General features: G+C 59.1%; 1 protein-coding gene across 2 annotated transcripts in view; it reads left to right on the top strand.

Moving 5' to 3' along the window:
- Positions 1 to 12,760: 12,760 nt before the first annotated feature.
- FBLN2 (fibulin 2) overlaps positions 12,761 to 21,762 on the top strand; it is a 69,479-nt gene continuing 60,477 nt past the window's right edge. For both annotated transcript variants that reach the window (XM_070463550.1, XM_070463552.1), the window contains exon 1: positions 12,761 to 12,843. The gene's annotated coding sequence lies outside the window, so the exon portion shown is untranslated. The remainder of the gene's footprint in view (positions 12,844 to 21,762) is intronic.

Consider the following 21,762-nt stretch of genomic DNA (forward strand, 5'->3'; position numbering starts at 1 on the left):
GACACAAGCCCGCCTCCTCCACAGGGGAGTTTTGGGTCATCCAAGTTCAAGTGCTCAGCTGTAGCCAATTCTTCCAAATGGTTTCTGAGATGACCGTACTGCGTGAAGCTCCCACCCGTGGCGGACAAGGATTCCAGCTGTGGCTCCTCCCGCCCACACTGCAAACTTGCGTCTTCGTCCTTCTACCAACCTAGCGGGCGTGGGGCTCATCCACAGGCACCACGTCCTTCTGACCCCTGCCTGCCTCCTCCACGCTTCAGAGATGAGACAGAACAGAGGCCCAGAGAGGGAGTCCCCGGCCCCACATCACACAGCGTGCGGGCAGCTGGCGGGGCTTGAGCCAGGCTCTCCGTGGGAAGCCTTCTGCCACCCAGCAGGAGACGGGTGGAGGGGACGTGGGTGCAGGGGACGTGGGTGGATGCTCGGCAGATTTCCTGACATGAGGTGGTGATCGGGACTGAGGCCCACTCCTCCCCTGGAATCTGTGCAGCCAGCCGGGTGATGACAGCCGCCCCCGCCTGTCCTCTGATCAGCCGACAGGAGGGCACTGTGCCCCGTCTTCCCAGGGCAGGACCAGGGGAGGTTGGGTGGACAACACCCCAGCCCTGGCTGCTGAGACCCCGGCAGGGAGCCTCAGGGCAGTGCAATGGTTTACAGTCCAGCCTCTGCCCCTCCTAGCAGCATCCCAGGACCTCTGACCACGACCTCCAAGCCTCTCTAGTTCCCTGTCCACTCAGCAGGCCATGGGCATGAGCCCTGCATGAGTCAAGGCGGAAAGTGCGCCTCCTCCAGCGCCCTCGGGCCCACGGGAGACTCGGACAGCGGGGCCTGGCGGCCGAGGGGGGCTGGGGTGCTGCCCGCCAGCAGCCCCTCCCGCCACGTGTTGGCACGTGGCTTTGCTCAGCTGCAGCCAAGCTGCTGAAAGAGCCCAGAACACGGCCTCTTTGTTTGATCCCAGGTCTGCCTGCTCCCCGAGACTGAAGTTGTGGGCCCGGCCTCGGGCTGGCCACCCACGGCATGACCTGTGATGAGAGGAGAGCCGGGACACCCCTCTGTGAGACGGGGAGACACAGAAGACAGGAGGGTGCCTGCAGAACTCAGTCTGGGAGGACCGGAACCCAGCCCAGTGCCCGCCCCTCGTCCACCCCGGTGGCCCCTGGGTCTCTCCCAGGGTGTCCGTCAGTGCCGCCGCCTTCCTTAGACGTCCCCAAGCTGCCCCATCCATCTGTGTCTTCCACGGAGTTTTGCTGATCTGCTTCTGGGCAGCTACATTCCCACTTACGAGGTATATACTTGTGAGCAAGGCAGTCATGCTCTTGACCCTCGGGGAGTCTGCTGTTCAGTGGCAAAGGCTCATGAGCCTGTTGACAGTTATGGCACACAGAACAGTGCCTGGAGACAGGCCCTGCGGCCTCGCCGCCTGGGATGGGGTGGACGGAAGCCAGGAGGGCTCCCTGGAGGAAGTGGCGTTTCAGCTGAGACGCGAAGGCTGAGAAAGAAGCAACAGGTAAGGAGGTGGGGCCGGTGCGGAGAGGGACGGTGTTTCTGGCAGGTGTCACAGCACAAGCAGGAGCTGGGAGTTGCAGAGAGCAGGGTGTGGACAAGTGAGTGGATACAGCCCCACAGGCGCAGAGAGGAGGGGAAACCGTGAGAGAGTGAGAAACGCTCGGCTCCTACTGAGGGTAGACGCCGATCAGAGCCCAACCACTCGAGAGCCTTGCCGGCCTGGCCTCGGGCGTGGGCGTTGCTCCAGGGCCCCCAGGGAGCCATGGAAGGGCTTAAAGGCGGGGAGTCACATGGCCAGGCTGCGCTTTTACAAATCAGTGATTACAGAGAAGAAAACAATATTTTCGGGGGGCGAAAGGCCTGAGCGGAAACTTCACTGAAGAGGAGATGCAGATGCCTGGCAAACACGTCAGAATCCTCACCCTCATTAGTGACCAGGGACATGTAAATTAGAACCACGCTGAGACACCATTTCACACCTACTACACGGGCCAACGTTAGCAAGGGTGGGTGAGGAGGTGCGGCGCCCCGGCCGCCGGCAGCTGCTGGCGGGAGCCTGTGCGGGTGCAAACACTTGGAAACAGCAGTTTGGCTTGAGCTGGTGGACTTGAAAATGTTCACACCCGTGACCCGGGCTGGACGCTGGCCCTGGAGGACTAGTACAGATGTCACTGGAGCAGCCAGAACCCTGTCACGCGTAACAGGGAAACCAGACCACAGCCTGGAACATCCAGACAGCAGATTCAGCCTGTGTGCTCACCCAGGGGTGGTGGAATATTACACAGCGCTGAAAGGAAGCACAGACCGGCTATGGACTAACATGCGCATGCTAACTGATGCAAATAGGGACGTTTACAGGGTGTCTGTTTAGGCCCAGTTCAAAAACAACCCAAACGACATAACGATTTAGGGATGTACTCAGAGCTGGCCACTGTGTTTAAGGAAACCCAGGGAGATGCTGCAACCTGGGAGGGGCCTGGGAGAGGCTTTCTGGATCTGGTAGGCCCTGTTGTCCACAATCCCCCCCTTCTGGTATTTTCACAAAGTGGGAATCAGCCACTGGGCTCGTGTCACATTCCCTCCTGCTGGCTTCACATTTTTGCAATGGGTGTAACCTGCTTGTTTTATTATTAGTCACCAGCCGCAGGCGACGGCATTCCTATCAGGCCCACGTTTGTTTCCACGGGGCTGCCGGGGTTCCTGGTACCCAGTCCAGCCGCACTCAGCGACCGTGTGAGATGCAAGAATCTCTGCGCTCTCATTGGGTGGTGGCTCAGGGCTTCGCTGGCTGAGAGCCAATTGCTGATGAGCTCGATGAAGTCCCCAGAGTGTCTGTTGGGGATTTTACAGAGAACACGCTTCAGAAATGTGTGCTGGGGGGGATTTTACAGAGAACACGTTTCAGAACTGTGGGCTATTATCTGACAGCGTCTGAATCGAATGCAGAAGAAATCAAGTTCAAACCCAAGAATGCAAATGCAGTCACCCTGTCAGGGTCATTCACGGATTCCTCTCCAGGATCTGGCAATGGCCCCCAGTTTCCATTGAGAGGCTCACTCCCACACCCAGGCTTTTGGGAGAGTATGATCGGGGCTGAGCCAATCAACACAGCCTGTTCCTCTGGCTGCAGTGATTGGTCCAGGGCTGAGCATCTGACTTAAGCCCCTCCATCGGGAGAGAACCTTAAGGCCAGTGGACTATTGCTTCATTTTGTCTAGACGTGAAAGGTTGTGGGCTGGAAATTCTGGGAATTTTGGTCACCAGGAGAGATGCTTTGGGTGGAAAGTGTAGGAGAGGAGGGAAGAGCTGAGAGGCGAGGGGGAGAAACTTGTTCCTGGAGACATTTGGGCACCTGGATCCAGCGATGCCTGAAGTCCTCCTCTCTATATTGTTCCATTATGGAATTCACTACCTCCCTTTTTTCCCCTCTTTTTGGCTTCAGGCCCCTGTGAGTCAAGTGTCCTGTGACTTGCAGCAGAAAGTGCGGACCAGCACCCCTCCCAGCTCATCAGTGACACCTCTGGGACCAGAAACCTGGGAGTTGCCCCACCCCTCCCTCTCCCCAGCTCCCAGCATCACAGCATCACACTAGCCGGGGTCGTCTCCCTCCTCCGTCTCTCTCCAGTCCTGCCACGTCCTCACGCCACACCCCTCATCCGAACTGCACCATCTCCCACCTGAGCTCTGGCACCCAGCTTCTCAGAGTTTGCACGCTCAGCTGCTTCACTCCTGTCCGACTCTGTGAGACCCTGTGGACTGCAGCCCGCCAGGCTCCTCTGTCCGTGGGACTCTCCAGGCAAGAACACTGGAGTGGGCTGCCATGCCCTCCTCCAGGGGATCTTCCCAACCCAGGGATCGAACCCACGTCTCCTGCATCCCCTGAATCGCAAGAGGATTCTTTTAACTGCTGAGCCACCAGGGAAGCCCCCACCTTCTCAGGATCTCCCATTAAAATCCTCTGGCAGGTCCTCACAGCTCTCTGAATAAACACCACATTCTTCTGACAGCCCCCTGGGCCTGTCACCACCCTCTCCTCTCACCACCCTTGCTTCAGAGGACTCCTCAGCTTTGTATGGTCAGCCGGGCAGCTAAGGGACACTGCGGTCACTGTGTTGGTGCTCTATATGGTCACCCTAAATAGCTACCTCCAGCGTGGGTCACATCACCTGAGGTCTAAAGGTTGGAATGTGGAAGGTGAAAATTCTCTTTGGACCGTGTAGACAGCCTCTGGCCCAGCCCTGGGAGAGGGCCAGGCTGAGTTGGTCACAGGGTACTGGAGGAGGTGGGGTCGGTCAGCTTGGAGAACAGGCTCCTTGGAGCTCTGACTGAGGAGTAGCAGAGAGGACCGCAGGGGCGGGAGGGCAGGGCCGGAACCCAGGAAGGAGTCGCCTTCCTGTGCGAGGAAGACTTTGCTCTCCACACCTAACAGCCCAGTTTCTGGCTCCTTCTTTCGGATTCAGCTGGGACAGGAGGATCTGGGCTCCTCTACTCAGGGAAGGGCGTTCTGGGCCCTTTCCCCGGCATCGCCAAAACCACCTGGGGTCCAGGGGTCTCAGACCTGGAAGAGGAAACCCAGAGCCTGCTGGGTTGTGTCTCTGGACTGGGAGACCTAGACTCAAGGGCTTGGGACTCCGGGGTGCGGGTGGGGTGGGCACAGAGCTCACATGAGCTTCCTGGTGGGAAAGAGAGAGGCGGGTTTGCATCCAAGCTCAGGTCTGAGTCTCAGCCGTGTGGTGGAGAAGGCCGCAAGAGAGGTGGTTGTATCAGAGGTTCATAAGCTACGTGAAGCTGTGGGCTGTGTTTTTTGTTGTTTAGTCACTAAGTCGTGTCCGACTCTGCAACACCATAGACTGTAGCCCACCAGGCTCCTCTGGCCATGAGATTTCCCAGGCAGGAATACTGGAGTGGGTTGCCATTTCCTTCTCCAGGGGATCTTCCCGACCCAGGGATCGAATCCACGTCTCCTGCTTTGTAGGTGGATTCTTTATCGCTGAGCCAGCAGGGAAGCCCGTGACTATCTTAATCACTATCTTTACCATTGTTCCCAAAAGCTTCCGCCAGGATGAGGGAGCCCTCAGCCACTTTCTGTTGGGGGAGCCCTGGGTCTTGCTGGAGTGATCCTGCGTGAGGCATTCCCAGGGCCACTGAGACCATCACCTCCCTAAACTCCTCGGTACCCATAGACTGGTCGGGTGGGTGGAGCCCTGCTGGGTAACTGGAGGTTATTTGGAGCCTCAGAGGCCAAACTTAATGATTTAAATAGAGATGTGTTTCCCCTCCCACGTTCCCAGAAGGGAGGCTTCAAGGAATTACTGGAAATTCCTGTCCCTCAACAAGTCAGTGTGCTGAGGGCCCAGCCACCAGGGATGTGGGCTAGGGCGGCCAGAGACCTAGGGGTTAGATACGAGAGTAACAATGGATGAGGCTGGATGAATGGAAAAAGAGCTGGAAGAAAGCACAGCTTGCTTACTAGTCCCTCTTAGAATGCAGAAATCCTTCCGAAGCACAAAGGAAAATACTGGAAAGTTGTTCTACATCAAACTTTACAAGTTAAAAAAAAACTTGACAAGTTCTACGTGTTAAAAAAGAAAGAAACAAGCTTAAAACAAAGGTGTCTGTGGCAAGTACTCGGCAGACAAAGGGTCAGCACTCCCACTATACAGAGAACTCTCAGAAATTATTAAGATGAACACCTCAATGGTGAAAGCAAATGAAGAACAGGTTCATGGAGTTCTCAGAAGATGCACAACCATTTACAAAGGCGATCAACTTCAGACGGTGGGAGAACGCCTTTGCCTGGCAGAGGGCCTAAGACCTCAGAAGACGGGTGGTCCCCAGACGTGGTGACTGAGTGAGAAGCAAGCATCCTCACGCGACTGAGGGGAGGAAGTCTGTGTGACTTTCCGGGGATCCTTTGGCAATATATATCACAAGCATGTACACGTCTGCACACCCTTGCAACTTCTGGATGGTGGACGAGTGCCCCAAAATATAGATTTGAAGATACTCTTCAAATCATTTTTCATGATAAAAAAATTGGAAATGATGAATGGAGGATCAGATCAACCACAGTTGCAGCAGACAGCTGAATACCCTGAAGCCCTTGACTGTAGTTCAATAACAGATATGCAGATGACACCACCCTTAGGGCAGAAAGTGAAGAGGAACTAAAAAGCCTCTTGATGAAAGTGAAAGAGGAGAGTGAAAAAGTTGGCTTAAAGCTCAACATTCAGAAAACTAAGATCATGGCATCTGGTCCCATCACTTCATGGGAAATAGATGGGGAGACAGTGGAAACAGTGTCAGACTTTATTTTTTGGGGCTCCAAAATCACTGCAGATGGTGACTGCAGTCATGAAATTAAAAGATGCTTGCTCCTTGGAAAGTTATGACCAATCAATACAGCATATTAAAAAGCAGAGACATTACTTTGCCAACAAAGGTCCGTCTGGTCAAGGCTATGGTTTTTCCAGTGGTCATGTATGGATGTGAGAGTTGGACTGTGAAGAAAGCTGAGCGCTGAAAAATTGATGCTTTTGAACTGTGGTGTTGGAGAAGACTCTTGAGAGTCCCTTGGACTGCAAGGAGATCCAGCCAGTCCATCCTAAAGGAAATCAGTCCTGGGTGTTCACTGGAAGGACTGATGTTGAAGCTGAAACTTCAATACTTTGGCCACCTCATGTGAAGAGTTGACTCATTGGAAAAGACCCTGATGCTGGGAGGGATTGGGGGCAGGAGGAGAAGGGGACGACAGAGGATGAGATGGCTGGATGGCATCACCGACTCAATGGGCATGGGTTTGGGTAAACTCCAGGAGTTGGTGATGGACAGGGAGGTCTGGCATGCTGCAGTCCATGGGGTTGCAGAGAGTCAGACACGACTGAGCAACTGAACTGAACTGAACTTGACTGTAGTTATGTAGATAAATGTTTTGATGTAGGAAATGGCCACAGCAGAAAGTGTGTTAGAATTTGAGTGTGGGCGTACATATGGACTGGCTTCCCAGGTGGCCCTAGTGATAAAGAACCCGCCTGCCAATGCAGGAGACACAGGAGACTTGAGTTCGATCCCTGGGTCGGGAAGATCCCCTGGAGGAGGAAACGGCAGCCCACTCCAGTATTCTTGCCTGGAGAATCCCCGGGACAGAGGAGCCTGCAGGGGCTACAGTCCACAGGGTCACAGTCGGACACGACTGAAGTGACTTAGCATGCATGTGTGTGTACATACATACATTCATTCATGCAACTACTCGTATATATAAAACAAAAGGGGTTGGAAGAGTTTCTCTTGTGAAGGTAGATTTGCTAGTGTTGAGTGTTTTATTATGCATTTCCTAACTTAGTAAAATCAGAACCAGCCTCTCCCATTTCACAGATGGGAAAACTGAGGCTCAGAGCAGACAGGAGACTTGCTGGGATCAGGCCTCCCATATCTGGGCTGCCCCAGTAGGGAAGGGGTGCTGAGACCTAGCTTTCCAGCCCTCCAGGGAGGTCCTAGCCCCCCGAGCAGAGCGCCCCTGGCCCCCTCCCTCCCTCTCCCCCTCCCAGGAAAGCTGGCCTGATGGGGAGACTGGGCCAAGTCTTGTCTGGGGTGACCAGAACTTTTCAGAAGTGCCAGAAATTTCATCACAGCAGGCAGAGGGATGGGCGGGGGTGAGTCACGAATGAGCTAGGCCACAGGAGGTAGGGCCTGGCCATTCCCAGATGGGAGGCGTCAGGCCGGGCCGCTTTCCTGGAATCAGCAGACGGCTTGGGAAAGTGGAGAGAAATCCTAGAGTGGGAGAAGGATTGTGAAGTCTTCCTCCAGCTCCTCTCTCCACACAGCCCACTCCACACAATCCAGCACCTCCAACCACTCTGCCAAGGGGTCCCCCGGCCCCTGCTCACACCCCGTGGGTGCGGAACCTACTGCCTGACTACTGGGTGCTCCCTCCTGCCTCTGGGAGGGCAGGGAGAGCGTGCGGACGCTGCGCTCAGACTGCACTGGGCTGGGGCCTCAGCTGTGCCATCAGACACCTAGTCCTTCAGAGATGACTTTGAGGATCAAATGAATTAATCAGAGTAGGATTCCTGTTAAAGTCCTGCCGCTGCTGTTCAGTTCCTAAGTCATGTCCAACTCCTTGTGACCACATGGACCACAGCACGCCAGGCTCCTGTGTCCTTCACCAACTCCCGGAGTTTGCTCAGACTCATGTCCATCGAGTCAGTGGTGCCATCCAACCATCTCACCCTCTGTCGTCCCCTTCTCCTCCTGCCCTCAATCTTTCCCAGCATCAGGGTCTTTTCAGATGAGTCAGCTCTTCACATCAGGTGACCAAAGTATTGGAGTTTCAGCTTCACATCAGTCCTTCCAGTGAATATTCAGGGTTGATTTCCTTTAGGATGGACTGGTTGGATCTCCTTGCTGTCCAAGGGACTCTCAAGAGTCTTCTCCAGCACCACAGTTTGAACTATTAAAGTATATGATTAACAGGTTAATAAACAGAGTTTATTTTTCATTCCAATCAGTGTCACCTTCATTTAGGGCAGAGCATCCTTGGAGATCATGAAAAACAGATTCCTGATGGCTAACTAATCCGGTGTCCTAAGTGGGCCTGGCCACTGCCGGGAGGTAATGCTGCCACAGGGAAACACAGGCTATCAGCTGAGGCTCCTGGGTGCAAGTAATAAAGCCCCAGTTCAGATTGGCTGAAGCCCCGAAGGGAATTTAGTACGCCCGGGAACAGGGACTGGACTGGCTTCAGGGCTACAGACCCAGGGCTCAGCGTATCTGAGAGCTCATTTCTCTTGCAGGTGAAGGGCCAGGCCAGGTTCGGTGACTCCACGAGGCTCAGGGATGCTTCCATCCCAGCGTCACTCCCCCGATAGACAAGGGGCCGCTCCATCTCCGTGCCCAATCCCAGGCCCTCGCTTCAGCCAGCAGGAAGGGGAGAGGGTTCTTAACCTTCTGCAGCCAGAAGAGTGGGGCCACAGGGAGGCCGGGCATGATCAGCTTTCTCTGGGTTGATGAGTAGGATGCTGGGGACACAGAAAGGAGCGCAGACGGGCAAACGGGCTGGGGGGAGGGGTGGAGCCCAGAGCAGAGAGGGCTTGAGCGGGGCTCCAGGCCTGACTCTGAGCCCGGACCTGAGCTCCGTCCAAGCTACCTGCCAGCAGTGGCCCTCGGCCGCCCCCTGGGACTGGCATGTGTCCACCACGGCCACTCCTAGGGGCAGACCGTGGGACTCGGCGGCCGTTTGAGCAGGGGACTCCAGGGCCTGGCGTGAGGCACGGTGGGCTCCAGGTGGCAGGGACACAGTTTTGCCAGAAGGCTACAGGGAGCCTGTGTTTTCCCCCACTTGGCAGCACCTCCAGGCAACTGGGACTTAAAAAAAACAACCCTAACACCTGGCTGCACCCTCCGGAGACTCAGATTTAATCATTCCAGAGTGGGGTGATTCTAGACAGCAGCTTTGTCCTAGAGCTGAGTTCCCAGGGGTGGGGCCACCCTGGGTCTGTCGGACAGAAGTCTGGCAGGCAGCGCCACTCTGGGGAGGGCCTCTGTCTGAAAATCACTGGCCATCCACTTTGAATATCTTTCCCGTCTGTAGGAAATATTCTGGCTGGGCCCGGACTCTTCAGTGTCTGTGCTGCCCAGCCACTGCGAACGTGAGGCCAGAGAGCCGAGAGAGCCGGCCCCGTGCAGAGCTCAGGCTTGGGAAAAGGAGTGGGCTCCCCTGGCCCCCAGAGGCAGCAGCAGGTGGATCCTGGGGGGATTGAGCAGCCCCCCCACATTCCCGGCACACAGGGGTGCAGGGGGATGGCGGCCGGCTCAAGCTGGTGCAGGCTACGTGCAGCTAGTAACAGCGGACATTTAATTGAAGGCTCATTCATGTGCCAGACACACCGTAGGCATCTTCAAAACAATCCCATGGGGCAGGAACTATTTTCCAGACCAGTCCATCGAGGGCAGAGGGCTGAAGGACCCACGAACGTCATGCAGGCAGACATGGCTTTAAACCTACCCTTCGGCTGCAGACCCCGTGCGTCCAAACCTACATGACTGTTGTCTAAGGTTATCACTGCGGGCACTCTCGTCTCTCAGGCACCAGGAGAGGCACGGGACCTCCTCCTGCCTATGCAGCAAGGATATAGACCCAGCAAGCTCAGGAGGCCTCCTCCGCCCTACCGGGGCTGGCAGAGGGGTTCAGGTGAGCCCCCACACCCGCCAGCCCTGGCGCCTCGACGCCCGGGAGATCGTCACTGATGTAAGCCCCCTGCGCCCTCTGAGCGTTCTGTCTCAGCCTTATCGGCCCAGAACTTCCTCCAATCCTGTCTTGGCCGGGCCCCGGGCCCCAGATTCCTGGTGGGTGATGTGCACTCTGTTTGCGATAACGGCCCTGGCAGGACTCTGAGGGGCCGGCTGCCTTGGCTCATCTCCAGCTCAGATAACAGGGAGGTATCTCATCTCTATCTTCTGGAAAGCTGGCCAGGCCTTGGGGGCGGGTTGGAAGGTGAGGCTCAACCTCACTGCCGCCCCTGCTGCCTGGACACCTGGGGAGGAAAGGGAGTGCATCGGAGTGCAGAGAGCCGCCCAGTGCCGTCCCCGCTGTCTGTCGACAGAAGGAAGGATTCAATTCACCACTCACCGATCCATGGATCGCCAGATATTTACTGAGCTCGCCCCTGGGGCCAAGCCCTGTTCAAAGTGCTCTTGGATTTCAACTCTAATCCTCCCCAGAAATCCCCCGAGATTGGCCCTGATGTCACTTGGCTCATTTGACAGTTGAGATAATGAAGGCCCAGAGGAGTCAAGCAGCTTGCCCAAGGTCACACAGCCGGTGGGTGGTGGAGTCCTGACCAGGCTAGCTCACCTAGAGTTACTTACAAACGGACTTTAAAAAGGCATCCAGGGACGAGAACTCTGAGGAACAGAGCGGGCAGGGAGGGACGGAGGGAGGGGCAGTTGCTCTCTCTGCTGGGGTCTCAGGGAGGGCTCCCTGGGGGTGGGGGGAGTGACACCCCATTGTACGGGGATCTGGGGGAAGGGCATTCCAGGCGGAGGGAACAGCAAGTGCAGAGGCCCCAGGCGAGAACACGCTCCGGGGAAAAGGGCCTGCAGAGAAAAGGCCTGGCGGGGTTACGTGGGAAGCCGCCGGCCTGGCCCCAGGCCCTCAGTACAGATCCGGCCCCTCCATCCGGCTCTGGCTCCTCTGCAGCGGGTCCTGTCTGAGCCCCTCGGCACGCCCTAGCTTCACCCCCTCCCGGCTGGGTGACCCTGGGCAGGCGGCTTCCCTCCTCTCTGCCTTCGCCCTTGGCTGCCTCACCCTAGGCTGGGCTCTGCAGGCCTCTGGGGTGGGGGCAGGGCCCACGGCTGCTGCTCAGGTGTGAGGGGGCGAGACCGCTGGACCACATGTCTCCTGGCAGGCATGGAAGGTGCTCCCAGAGGTCGCTGGGCTGAGAGAGCCACAGAGATGAAGGACAGTCAGAGGGAGATGCGGAGACCGAGAAGGATAGAGGAAGACAGAGACACAGGCGGAGACGCAGGGAGGAAGAGACAGGGTCGGTGGGGAGGGGGAGACGCCCCCAGAGAGCCTGGGAGCCCCGGGTCATCTGCAGAAGACACCCAGAGACACAGGGAGACGCTGACCCACAGCAGCAAAGAGAGATGGAGACGGATGCGCTAGCAGATAATGAGAGAGAAAGCTGTGACTGTCCGGTCGCCACTGAATGGTACTTGCCATGGTGAAATTTCACGCTCTGTAAATTTTACAGTGAAAAGAGAGACAGCGATGGAAGGACAGAGTTCTGGGATCCTGACTCTCTCTGGGCCCTAAGTTGGTGGTGGGGAAGGGACCAGGGGTGGGTCCCTGCGCCAGAGTCTAGGCCTCCGGGGCTGGGGGTTCGGAGGCCAGTCCCCCTTTCACCGGGCTGCCCTGGTCTGGCAGCGGCTGGCTTTGCTTACGTGGCCTTTGGGACGGGGCTCTGAGCCCTTGGCCAGGAGACAGGGCCTGGGAGGTCTTGGGAAGGCAGCCTGTCCCCGTAGGTCACCCTCACCAGGCTCCAAGGCTGCCAGTCCCAGTGAGTGGGGGCCAGACGATGCCCCCTGCCTCGGCTGTGAGGGTCGGCGTCACGGCGCTCAGCCTTCTGAGCTGACAGCTGGGAGTGCTCACTGCCTGTTACACCCAGCCAGGAAGGCATAAATTGGGGTTCTCCATGGCTCCCCACCAACAGCCCAGGATATGACTGCTCAAGAGATGAGAAGCCTCGGCTCAGAGAGGTCAAGGGCCTTGGCTGAGGTCACACAGTGGCCACAGGCAGCCGTGTGGGCTGGGGGCCGGGACCGGGGGCCGGCAGGTCAGGGGTGGTGTGGGAGCCCCCAGGACGGGTGGCGAGCGGGTGAGAGGCGGCCAGGCCCCTCGGGCCCTTTCAACGTGCTCGGGGAGGCCGGCCCATCTTCCCGGCGGGGACACTGAGGCCCAGCTGCCCGAGGTGGCCAGGCCAAATCCCCCTGAGGGCTGCAGGGATAGGGCGGGGACTCCGCGCCGAGACGGGGCGCGCCCAGGGCACCCGGGGCTCCAGGCGCACGCGCGGCGCGGCCACGTCCGGCCCCGGGGGCGCGGCGGGGCGGGGAGCGGCGGCGCGCGCTCGGCCCCCTCCCCGGCCGCGGCCGAGACCCCGCCCCGGAGGCGGAGGGGGCAGGGCGGCCCGGGGGCCCGGCGCCCGCTCGGCCCGCCCCCCGGCCCGCCCTCCGGCCCGCCCCGCGCCGCCGCCGGGCTCCCCCAGCTCTCGACGCGCCGACGGCTGGACGGACGGACGGGCGGACGCGCCGGCGGCCGGGCGAGCGGAGCGCAGCGCGGTGAGTGCACGCGGACCCCGGCCCGCGCCCCCGAGCCCCCCGGCTCCCCCTCTGCCGCGCTCCCCCGCCTAGTCCCGCCCCCGGTCCCCGTCCCCGGGGGGAACGGGCCCTGGTCGGTCGGCACCGCTCTCCTCCTCCGCGCGTCTCTCCACCGCGGGCGGCCCAAGTTCCCCTGCTCCCGCGCACGCCCGGCCCCTCACACTCTCTCACGTCCCTTGTGTGCGCGCAGGCTTCACCCACACGTGCCTTGCACACGGGCGGCCGCAGACACGCACGCCCGCCTCCACCCCGCTGCCTGCGCAGCGCGTGTGCCTCGCCGCGGTGCACGCGGCTGTGCCACACACGTATGTCTGTCCCACAGGCCTCCCCCGTGCGTCACATGCATACCTGCGTGGTCAGCAGATCCCCCCTCCCACCACGCACCATGAATGCCTGCACAGACAACAGCTTCCTCGTCGGGGGGCCCCGGCCACCCCATCCTCGTGGGCACCCTGCTTCATGCCCTCCTGACCCCGGTGGGGGCCCAGGCAAGCCCTCAGAGGCTTTGTCCCTTGTGGGGGAGCCTGGGTGGCTCCCGGGAGCACAGGCCGGGGCGACTGACCCTGCTGACCTCCCCCTCCTCTTCACCCGCCCCCCCACCCCCTCCCTGTATCCTCTCCTCCTGCCCACTCTCCAGGCAGGGGTGCCCTCTCGCCCTTTGCAGTCACAGGGTCTCATTCCCACCTCAGTGTGTGCCCACCACTCGGGCTGGTCCAGAGCTGGCCTGAGCCAGCAGGTGTCGCCGTGACCGGCCAGAAATGGAAAAACGGAGAGAACGTTTGGGTGCTGGCCGTCACCCCGAGCCCCTAGGATCAAGGTGCTGCTGCGGGGCCCTCCTGGAGCCAGCTGGTGCCTGGGCCTGGCCCGAGTCTGTGGCTGAGTGATTGGGACTCTGGGCGTCTCTGTCCCCACATGCAAACAGGGGTGAAGATCCCTGTCCCCCCTGCCCCCCCAGGAGGAAGGGAGGGCCTGGCAACTACTGCTGGATTGACGATCACCCCCCATCGGGTCCAGAGCCTTGGGAAGGGCAGTGGGCAGGGCGTGGATGGAGTCAGAGGCTCGTCCTCGGGAGGCGCGGACTTGCCAGCCCCCACCGAGCCTGGCCCTGGCTGTTTGGTTTGGCGCTCACCATGTTAGTATTATTTTTAAAAATTTAATTAGCTGTCAGCATTTACAGATCGGTGAGCTTCACAGAAAAGTCCGGATTTCCGTCTTGTGAGAAATCGCAGGGTTCCGGAGGCTAGGGACCCATGTCGCCGGGGCTTGGTGTCCTGGGGTAGTTTGGCTTGCCTGCCGCCCCTGGAGTCGGGGCTGGGGTCCACTTGGCTGTAGTCCCCAGCTGGCCGCTTTCACATTTGCGGCTGCCCCGCAATCTGCTGTATAAACTGGGGTGTTCTTGCAGCAGCAGCGCCCACCCCAAGCGGGCCTGGGCCGGTGGACGTTCTTCCTGCTATGGCCTTGCCGTCACTGTGACCCCGGGACTGCCAGGCTGAAGACCCCGAGTCCCCCAAGGCTGCAGGGCCTCCGGAGGACCGTGGTGTGTCCTGCGGGGCATCAGAATTCCGTGTCTGCCTTGCACTCGGCCGAGGCGGGGAGCAGTTTTTTTCCTTCCCCACCGTTGGCCGGCCTTGGAGGAGGAGGAGGGCACGCTCTGCAGGGCGGGGCTCGGGCCTGGGGACAGGATCCCAGCTCCCACTCCTTGGCGGCCTCTCCCTGGGTGGCGTGGGGCGGGGCGGTGGCTGCGTGAAGGCCTGGTTGCTGTGACTCTCTGCTCTCTTTCTGCCGCATGGATGCGACTGAACTCCTGCGAGCCGAGTGTGCCTGGGATGGGTGGCCTCCTGGACGTTTGCTGACTGACTGACTGAGGTCCGGCCCTGTGGGCGGCATGCGGGACTTGGGGGTGGAGGCAGCCCCGGCCCTATCCCTGCACCTCTCGTGGTTCCCGTTCCTGCTACGGAGGAGGGTGCCAAGGGCCTGTTCCGCCCTTCTGTGGCCCTGTGTCTTCTCTTCTGTAAAGTGGATTCTGGCTGATGGCTTTCCAGGGCTCACGGTCCTGAAACGGGGTGTTGGGGAGGGGAGCCTGCAGCCCACTGCCCAGGAGGTGGCTGGGTGTCTCCCCTCTCTGGCTTCTTGAACCCTGATGTCCCACCTCTCATCACCTGCCCCCACACCAACCTGAAGGCCTGGCCCTGGGATGTAGTTCCAGCCTACCAGGTGGGGTGACTCAGGCAACAGAATTGAATTGGGTTGACTTAAGACAGGGGTAGTTGCTGTGAGGCGCTGCAGCCGGCAGCCCAATCGGCTGGGAGGAGAGGGTCCTCGGGGGGGGGGTCTCTGAGCTGAGGTGGAAGCGTGCAGGTGAGGGCGCAGCTGGTGCAAATGGCCTTTGGTGGGGCCCCGGCATGGTGTCTGTGAGCCTTGGTGTTCGAGGGCGGAGGCTGGAGCCAGAGGAGGGGCAGGGCAGGGAGTTGGAAAGCTGCAGGGAAGTGTTTATCCAGGGAGCCACAAGCTCTAATTGCCATTTTAAGCAGCCTTCCAGGTGGCGCGATCTGGAGGCTGTGTGCTCCCACCAAGAGGATGCTGGCAGGAGTGGGGAGGCCCTGTCCGGGCCTGGGCCCGAGGGCAGGTCTCCCCCTTGAGAAGCTACTGGGTAGGTAGGTGAGGAGACAGGGCCATCGACAGACCTTTGAGATCCAGGGTGATACATGCTAGTGAAATAGGTGCAACCTTCCGACAGAATACTATGCAGCTGTAACAAGGAGAGAGAAGAGAAGGTGCTGAAGTGTGTAAAATACAGTGTTTCTTGTGTCAAGTAAGAGCTGTGAATCCGCATTTGCTTATATGCTCGTAGGCAAACGCTGGGAGGAAGCCCTGGGGTGAGTTACCTGTGCTTTACCTGGAGGGCGTGTGCAGGTGGGGGACCAGGGTATAAGATCAGGTGACACTCCCACTGCATGCCTTGTATTTTTGGATTTCGAGCCATACCACTATATTCGCTGTTTAAGCATCACATTAGAGTCAGATGCAGCTGAGCAGTTGGTGGGTGCGTGAGCATTTGTGAGTTTTAAGTTCAGTGTTTAGGGACGGTTTCTAAGTTCCTTGCTTTACCGAACAGACTGACTTCTTCCTGGCACAGTATACAAAGGTTTCCACTGCAATTAAAATTATATGTGAGCAAAGTCACGTTTTGCAAAGTTTGGCAATTGGACAAAAGAAAAAATGCCCCCCTTTTCTCTGCCCCTTTTCCTGTAGGAGTTTTTGTCTCCAGATTTGACTGCTGGCTCTTCCTGGGGTGGGCACCATGGCGCTTAGCGCCCCATCCTCAGCCTGCTTCCGCAGTCTGCCTGCCAGCCGGGCCAGAGCTCAGCAACAGGTCCAGACCACGGGGGCCTGCTGGGCCCAGGGATGTCCCCGCCTTGGCGACCCTCAAGGCTCAGATCCCACCAGGCCATGCTTCCTTCGGGACAGGACCCCCTCTTGTCAAATGGTGTCATAATCCATCTCTTAGGGTTGTTGGAAGGAGGAAGGAAGTGACACCCAGCGGGTGCTGGTTGCTGTCCTTGGGGAAAGCAGTGCCAGGACCAGCTCCTCTGCCCCCCAGAGAGCTCGCTGTCTCGGGGAGACAGATGGATGCTCACTGTGAAGTCCCGAGCTGGCCGGGTGCACCCGGGACCAGGCTGGGGGTGGGGCTGCGTAGGTGGGACCTCAGTGGAGGCCAGTGGGGCTCAGGGCAGGGGGCACAGCAGGGACACCTAACCCAGAGCAGCTGGAGGAAGGACCCCCGTGAGCACGGGGGTGGTCAGATCTGGGGATACAGGAGGGCTTTCAGTTTTACCCTGGCTGTGACGAGAAATCAGGGTAAAATCCCGATCTGATTGGGATTTTCAGGGTTTTTTTTTTACCTGGCTGCTGGGAGTGGGGTCGTAGCCTGCCTCCGGGAAGGTTGGGAACCCAGGGTGGGGATTGTGTGGGAGCAGCCGGGAGAGGCTGGCTGGACTTGGGGTTCCTTTGTATGAGGGACCTTGAGTCCCCCCCTCACACATAGCACTCAGGGCAGCCTCTGGTGTGGGCCGGCCCATGGCCCCTCCTGTAGCCATCCTGAGGGCCCCAGGGACCCATGTAGGCAGTTCTGAAATGCTTCGGTCAGAGCAGTCCTGGGGGAGAGCCCGGGGCCTCTGGGAGTTTGGGCCTGGTCAGGGAGGGCTTCCTGGAGGGGGCGATACTTTCTCTGTAATGTGAAGGTTGACGGGTGGACGGGAGAACACTGGTTCCTCTCGGATGAGTTGGAGGGGAGGCGGGATGTGAGGCTGGCCTCACGCCCTGGACCAGACAGGGAGGACCTTAAGTCCTGCTCCGAGGGTGGTGGGTGGGCAGCCTTGGGCGTTTCTGAGCGGAGGGGCGGGGCCCTCTGGCAGCGCAGGGGTGGGACTGGGGGCGGGGGTCCGCCGGCCAGCAGGAGGCCTGGGCGGGCGACAGGGCAGGGCACCAGGCTCAGCGTAGGTGGGAGGCTGGCTGCAGTCACGCAGCAAGTGAGGACCAGGGCTGGGCGGGGGCCAGGTCTGTCCACCTCGCGTCCTGCCTCGGGCAGGCTGGCCCTGGGTTATGGGGTACCGTGGCACGCACGAACCACTGATTCCTTTCCTTCGGGCTGGTCCCTTCCCGGGGCCCCTGTGGGGTCAAGTCATGCGTCATTTTGTACCATTGTCCTCGGGGTTGTTGGAATCTGGAAGCATTGCAAAAATGCCCGTCTTCTCATATATGGAGATTGTTGCAGAGAAAGTCCTGCTTTGGGGAAAGGTTATTTCCTTCCTCCAGGGTGGGGAGCCTGGCTTTTCAGTGGGGGGGGGGGGGTGCTGTAATGTGGGTGGCCAGGGCGCACCCCCCCCCACCCGGGTCAGCGTCGGCGAGGAAGTGCTGTGCCTGCCTGCCGGGGGTGGGGGCGGTGGTAGTTGGCGGGGAGCGTCAAGAGCCTCTCTGGCCAAGAGGCTGGGGGCCAGCATCCCCCAGGTGCCCAGGAGTGGATGCCTGCCTGCGGCCATGGAGGCCTTGCCTTCAAGCAGACCCTGCTGGCCTCAGGCCGTCTCGCCTCCTAGGGCCTCAGTTTCCTCATCTGCAAACTGGGGACAGCCCTCCTGGCTCTGCTGACACCGGTGCCCAGGCATGGCCTGCAGTGTGAGAAGAGGGGTCTGAGGTGCTGGGTGATGGTGAGGTGAGGACCCCACCCGGCCAGGGTGCCGGTGTATCAGCCTGGGCCTGGAAAGTGAGGAGTTGGAGATTAGGGGTGAGGCTGCAGGGTCCTGACCTCCAGCCCAGCCTTCCTTACTCCACGTGGTCAGGACTCCATGCACAGGGCATAGGGTGGGCAAAAAAGGCAGCTGTGACCGCCCAGGAAAGATTTCCTGGCAGAGGGCGTGCTGAGCTGGGTCTTGAGGGTTGAATAGGAGTTTGCTCAGGCCAGAAGGGTGTGCCTGGCAGCGGGCCCAGAGCAATGGGCAGAGCTGAGGAGCTGTGAGCTTGAGAGGAGCTGAGGCAGGTCCTTTATTGAACGCCTGTTGTTTGCCTGGCGCTGTGCTGTGGTCTTTATATAGCCTCTGGAGTCTGCCCTTGTTGCTGGGAGGCTGTTGTGATTGGGCTCCTGAGCAGACAGGAGCGGGTCTGCTCTGGATCACATGCTCTGAGCCGCCCACAGCCTCGGGGGAGCTGGGCTCGCATTTGAACCGTGACCTCCAGGGTCCAGGGCTTGATCCTACTTGCTGCCCATCTCTGCTCCAGCAGAGTTGGCTGACAGCCTTGGGGGCCCTTTGGGGACAGCTGTAAGAAGTTTCTCAATTTCAGGGCCGTGCAAATAAACGGGGGTGCTGGCCTGGCAGAGGCCCCAGACGGTCACAGAGCCTCCCTGGCTGCCCCGCCTTTTGGACGCTGATGCTTCGGAGCGTGGTCCAGGAGCCCGGGTCTGCTGGGCTGGCCCCCTGCCCGTCCGCTTCGTCGTACCTCCTGCCCATCCCTGTCTGTCTGTCTGCCTACGGCTGCTCCCCTCTCTGTCTCCGTGTGTCTGTCTGTCCCTGCCCCTCACCCCCGACCCCGGAGTCTGTCCCTGGCCTCTGTGAGGCTCAGAGGAGGACCCAGGAGATGGGGCTTCTGTGTGAAGCGTGGACACTCACCAGTGGTGGTTACGGTATGACCTCCCACTTAGCCAGTGACTTGCCAGGTGACATCAGGTGTTTTCCTCCGTTGCTGGAGACCCTTCTGGGATGAGTGTAGGTGACACTCACATTGAGGACGCATCTCACATCCTGTGCTGGGGCTGGTCAAATTAATCCGGCCACCCATCCCTACTCTCCTGCCTGCCAGAAGCATCAGGGCTGAGCAGGAGAGCCCGGGTCCCTGCCTCTGGCACATCCGTGGGAGAGGTCAGCTCCCAGCATAGGGAGGCAACCTGCCCGCCTTGGCCCCGTGAGCATCTGGCCCGTCTGGGTAGAGGGGAGGTGGTAGCAGAACCAGCCTGCCCCGGGCACCACGGGAGCCGGGAGCGCGGCGATGTGGGCAGAGCTGCCCGCTCTGAGCTCAGACAGGACGCGGGGTGCGGTGGGCGCTGACACCCCGGTCACACGAGTGCAGCTGGGAGCCCAGTGGGCAGGGGTGCACAGACACACACTCACACACACGTACTCCTGCATGCTTAAACGTGCCTCGGGCACACACCTGCCCACACGCGTACTCACTCAGATTTCACATGCACACGGATGCTCTTACCTCATGCCCCTCTGCCCCAACACTCCTGCTCACACGGACCCGCAGGTAATGGACGTGCGTCTCTCGTGGAGGGACCCTCGGTCTTTCAGCTTCCCTTGTAAATATATGTCGCATCCGAAGGAGAAGGAAAACGGAGCCGGAGGCGGTCTGCGTGAGCCCAGAGGTAGGGGGAGAACCGGGTCCCGGCCCCGCTCGGGGACTCCCCTCCCCTCCTCCAGCGGTTTCTCAGCGTGCACGGACCCCCGGAGCCCCGGGCCTGGAGGAGGGCCCGTGCCTGGTTCGGGAAGGCTCTGGAGGAACTGAGGGCCCAGGGCCGATCTACCTTTGCGTCCCTTTCAGGGGAGAGACACTGGGTTCCCAGGTGGCTCAGTGGCTGGAGAGTCCGCCTGCCATGCGGGAGACATAGGAGACGTGGGTTCGATCCCTGGGTCGGGAAGATCCCCTGGAGGAGGGCATGGTAACCCCACTCCAGTATCCGTGCCTGGAGAATCCCGTGGACGGAGGAGCATGGAGGGCTACAGTCCGTGGGGTCATATGGAGTCACATATAACTGAGCATACACGCGCACAGGGGAGGAATTAAATCCCTGTAAAGGCCAGTTTATTCTGTGTGTGTGGGGGTTGATGGGTGAACCCATTCTCGATGCCTGGCAGGGAGGGACCCCTCCAGTAGGAACCGAGTAGATGATCCGCTGTACCAGCAGCAACTGACTTCTCTCAGGGCTTTTAATCACGAAATGTTGAAGATTGAGTACCATCCATTGAAAGGATCACGTAGAATTTGTCTTTTAGGGAATTGCCTTGATTTTTCAGTGTTGTACGGCGCTTGCATTCCTGAGGTAAACCCTGTTTGGACACGATGTATTATTAGCCCTGTAATATGCTGCTGGATTCAATTTTCTGATATTTTACTTAGGGCTTGGCAGCTGGATTCATAAGTGAGGCTGGCCGGTACCTCGCTCTTGTCGTGTCCACGTCTGCTTTTGGTATCAGGACTTTTCCTAGTCTCATAAAACGGGAGGAGGAGGCCCCATTCTTATTGTAGGCACTGGAATAGTTTTTAATAGAGTGGGAATTATCGTCAGCTCTGACTGGACCAGGCCTTGGGCTAGCCTCTGCGGCTACGTTTAAATTTCATTCCACAGCGCCCTGCGAGGGTAGCGTGTTCTCCTCGCTGGATGGATGGGGAAAAGGAAGCTCAGAGAGTTGGAGCCTCTGATCCGTGGTCAGACGGCAGGAGGTGGCTCCGCTGGGCTGTGAACGTGAGCCAGTCTGACACCCGCCCCGAGCTTTGCACGCTGTTCACTGCAGTGCGGGACTCCCCTGAGATGCTGCCTGCAGGGGAGCCGTGGGCCTTGTTCTGGGTTTCCCAGGGAGGCTGGGAGGAGCGCTGATGGAGCGAGAACTCCCCTCAGTTGCTCACGGTCTGCTGTCCCACTCGCTATCCAAGCATCTGCTTGTCTGCTGACCGTTCCCTGCCCAGCCAGCCCATTGTCCTTCAGCCGTTCATCCCCCTGATGCCCCCACTGTTAACCCACCCTCCCATCCACACTGCATCCTTACCCATCTTTCCACCCACCCGCTTGCCCATCCATCAGACGTTTATCCACAGGCTGGTTACTCCTCCATTCACCGATCCATCTTCACATCCATCTGTCTTCCATCTGCCACTCATTCACCCAGCATCCCTAATCAGACCACCATCCATCAGACACCCGTCCATCTCTTCATCAGCTGTCCATCCTTGTGCCAATTCACTCACCCATCTGCTAGTCCACCTTCTCATCCCCCTTCCAGCTGGTGCCCACCCACTCATCCACCCACTGATTCATGCATCCATCTATGCCTTCATCCACGCATCCATTCATCCATCCACCGCCCTTGGTCTTGGCCTTAAGATTAGATTTGGGTGTGCAGAGATTCAGGAGGGAGTTTGGGGTAATGATTTGTTTGGGGTAATGATATGCGCCAGAAGGAGCGGTTGGGAACCAGAGTCTTAGAATTTAGCGGGAATTACATATGTGGAGGGTGACTGAGAGAAATGCAGTAGGAAAGATAGGTGGGAGTTGGACAGTGAAGGACTTTGAAAGCTAACCTTATGAGTTTTCACTTTATCCTTGCGCCAGGG

Source organism: Odocoileus virginianus, unplaced genomic scaffold (assembly GCF_023699985.2).
Source record: "Odocoileus virginianus isolate 20LAN1187 ecotype Illinois unplaced genomic scaffold, Ovbor_1.2 Unplaced_Contig_3, whole genome shotgun sequence".
NCBI classification, from domain to species: Eukaryota; Metazoa; Chordata; class Mammalia; order Artiodactyla; family Cervidae; genus Odocoileus; species Odocoileus virginianus.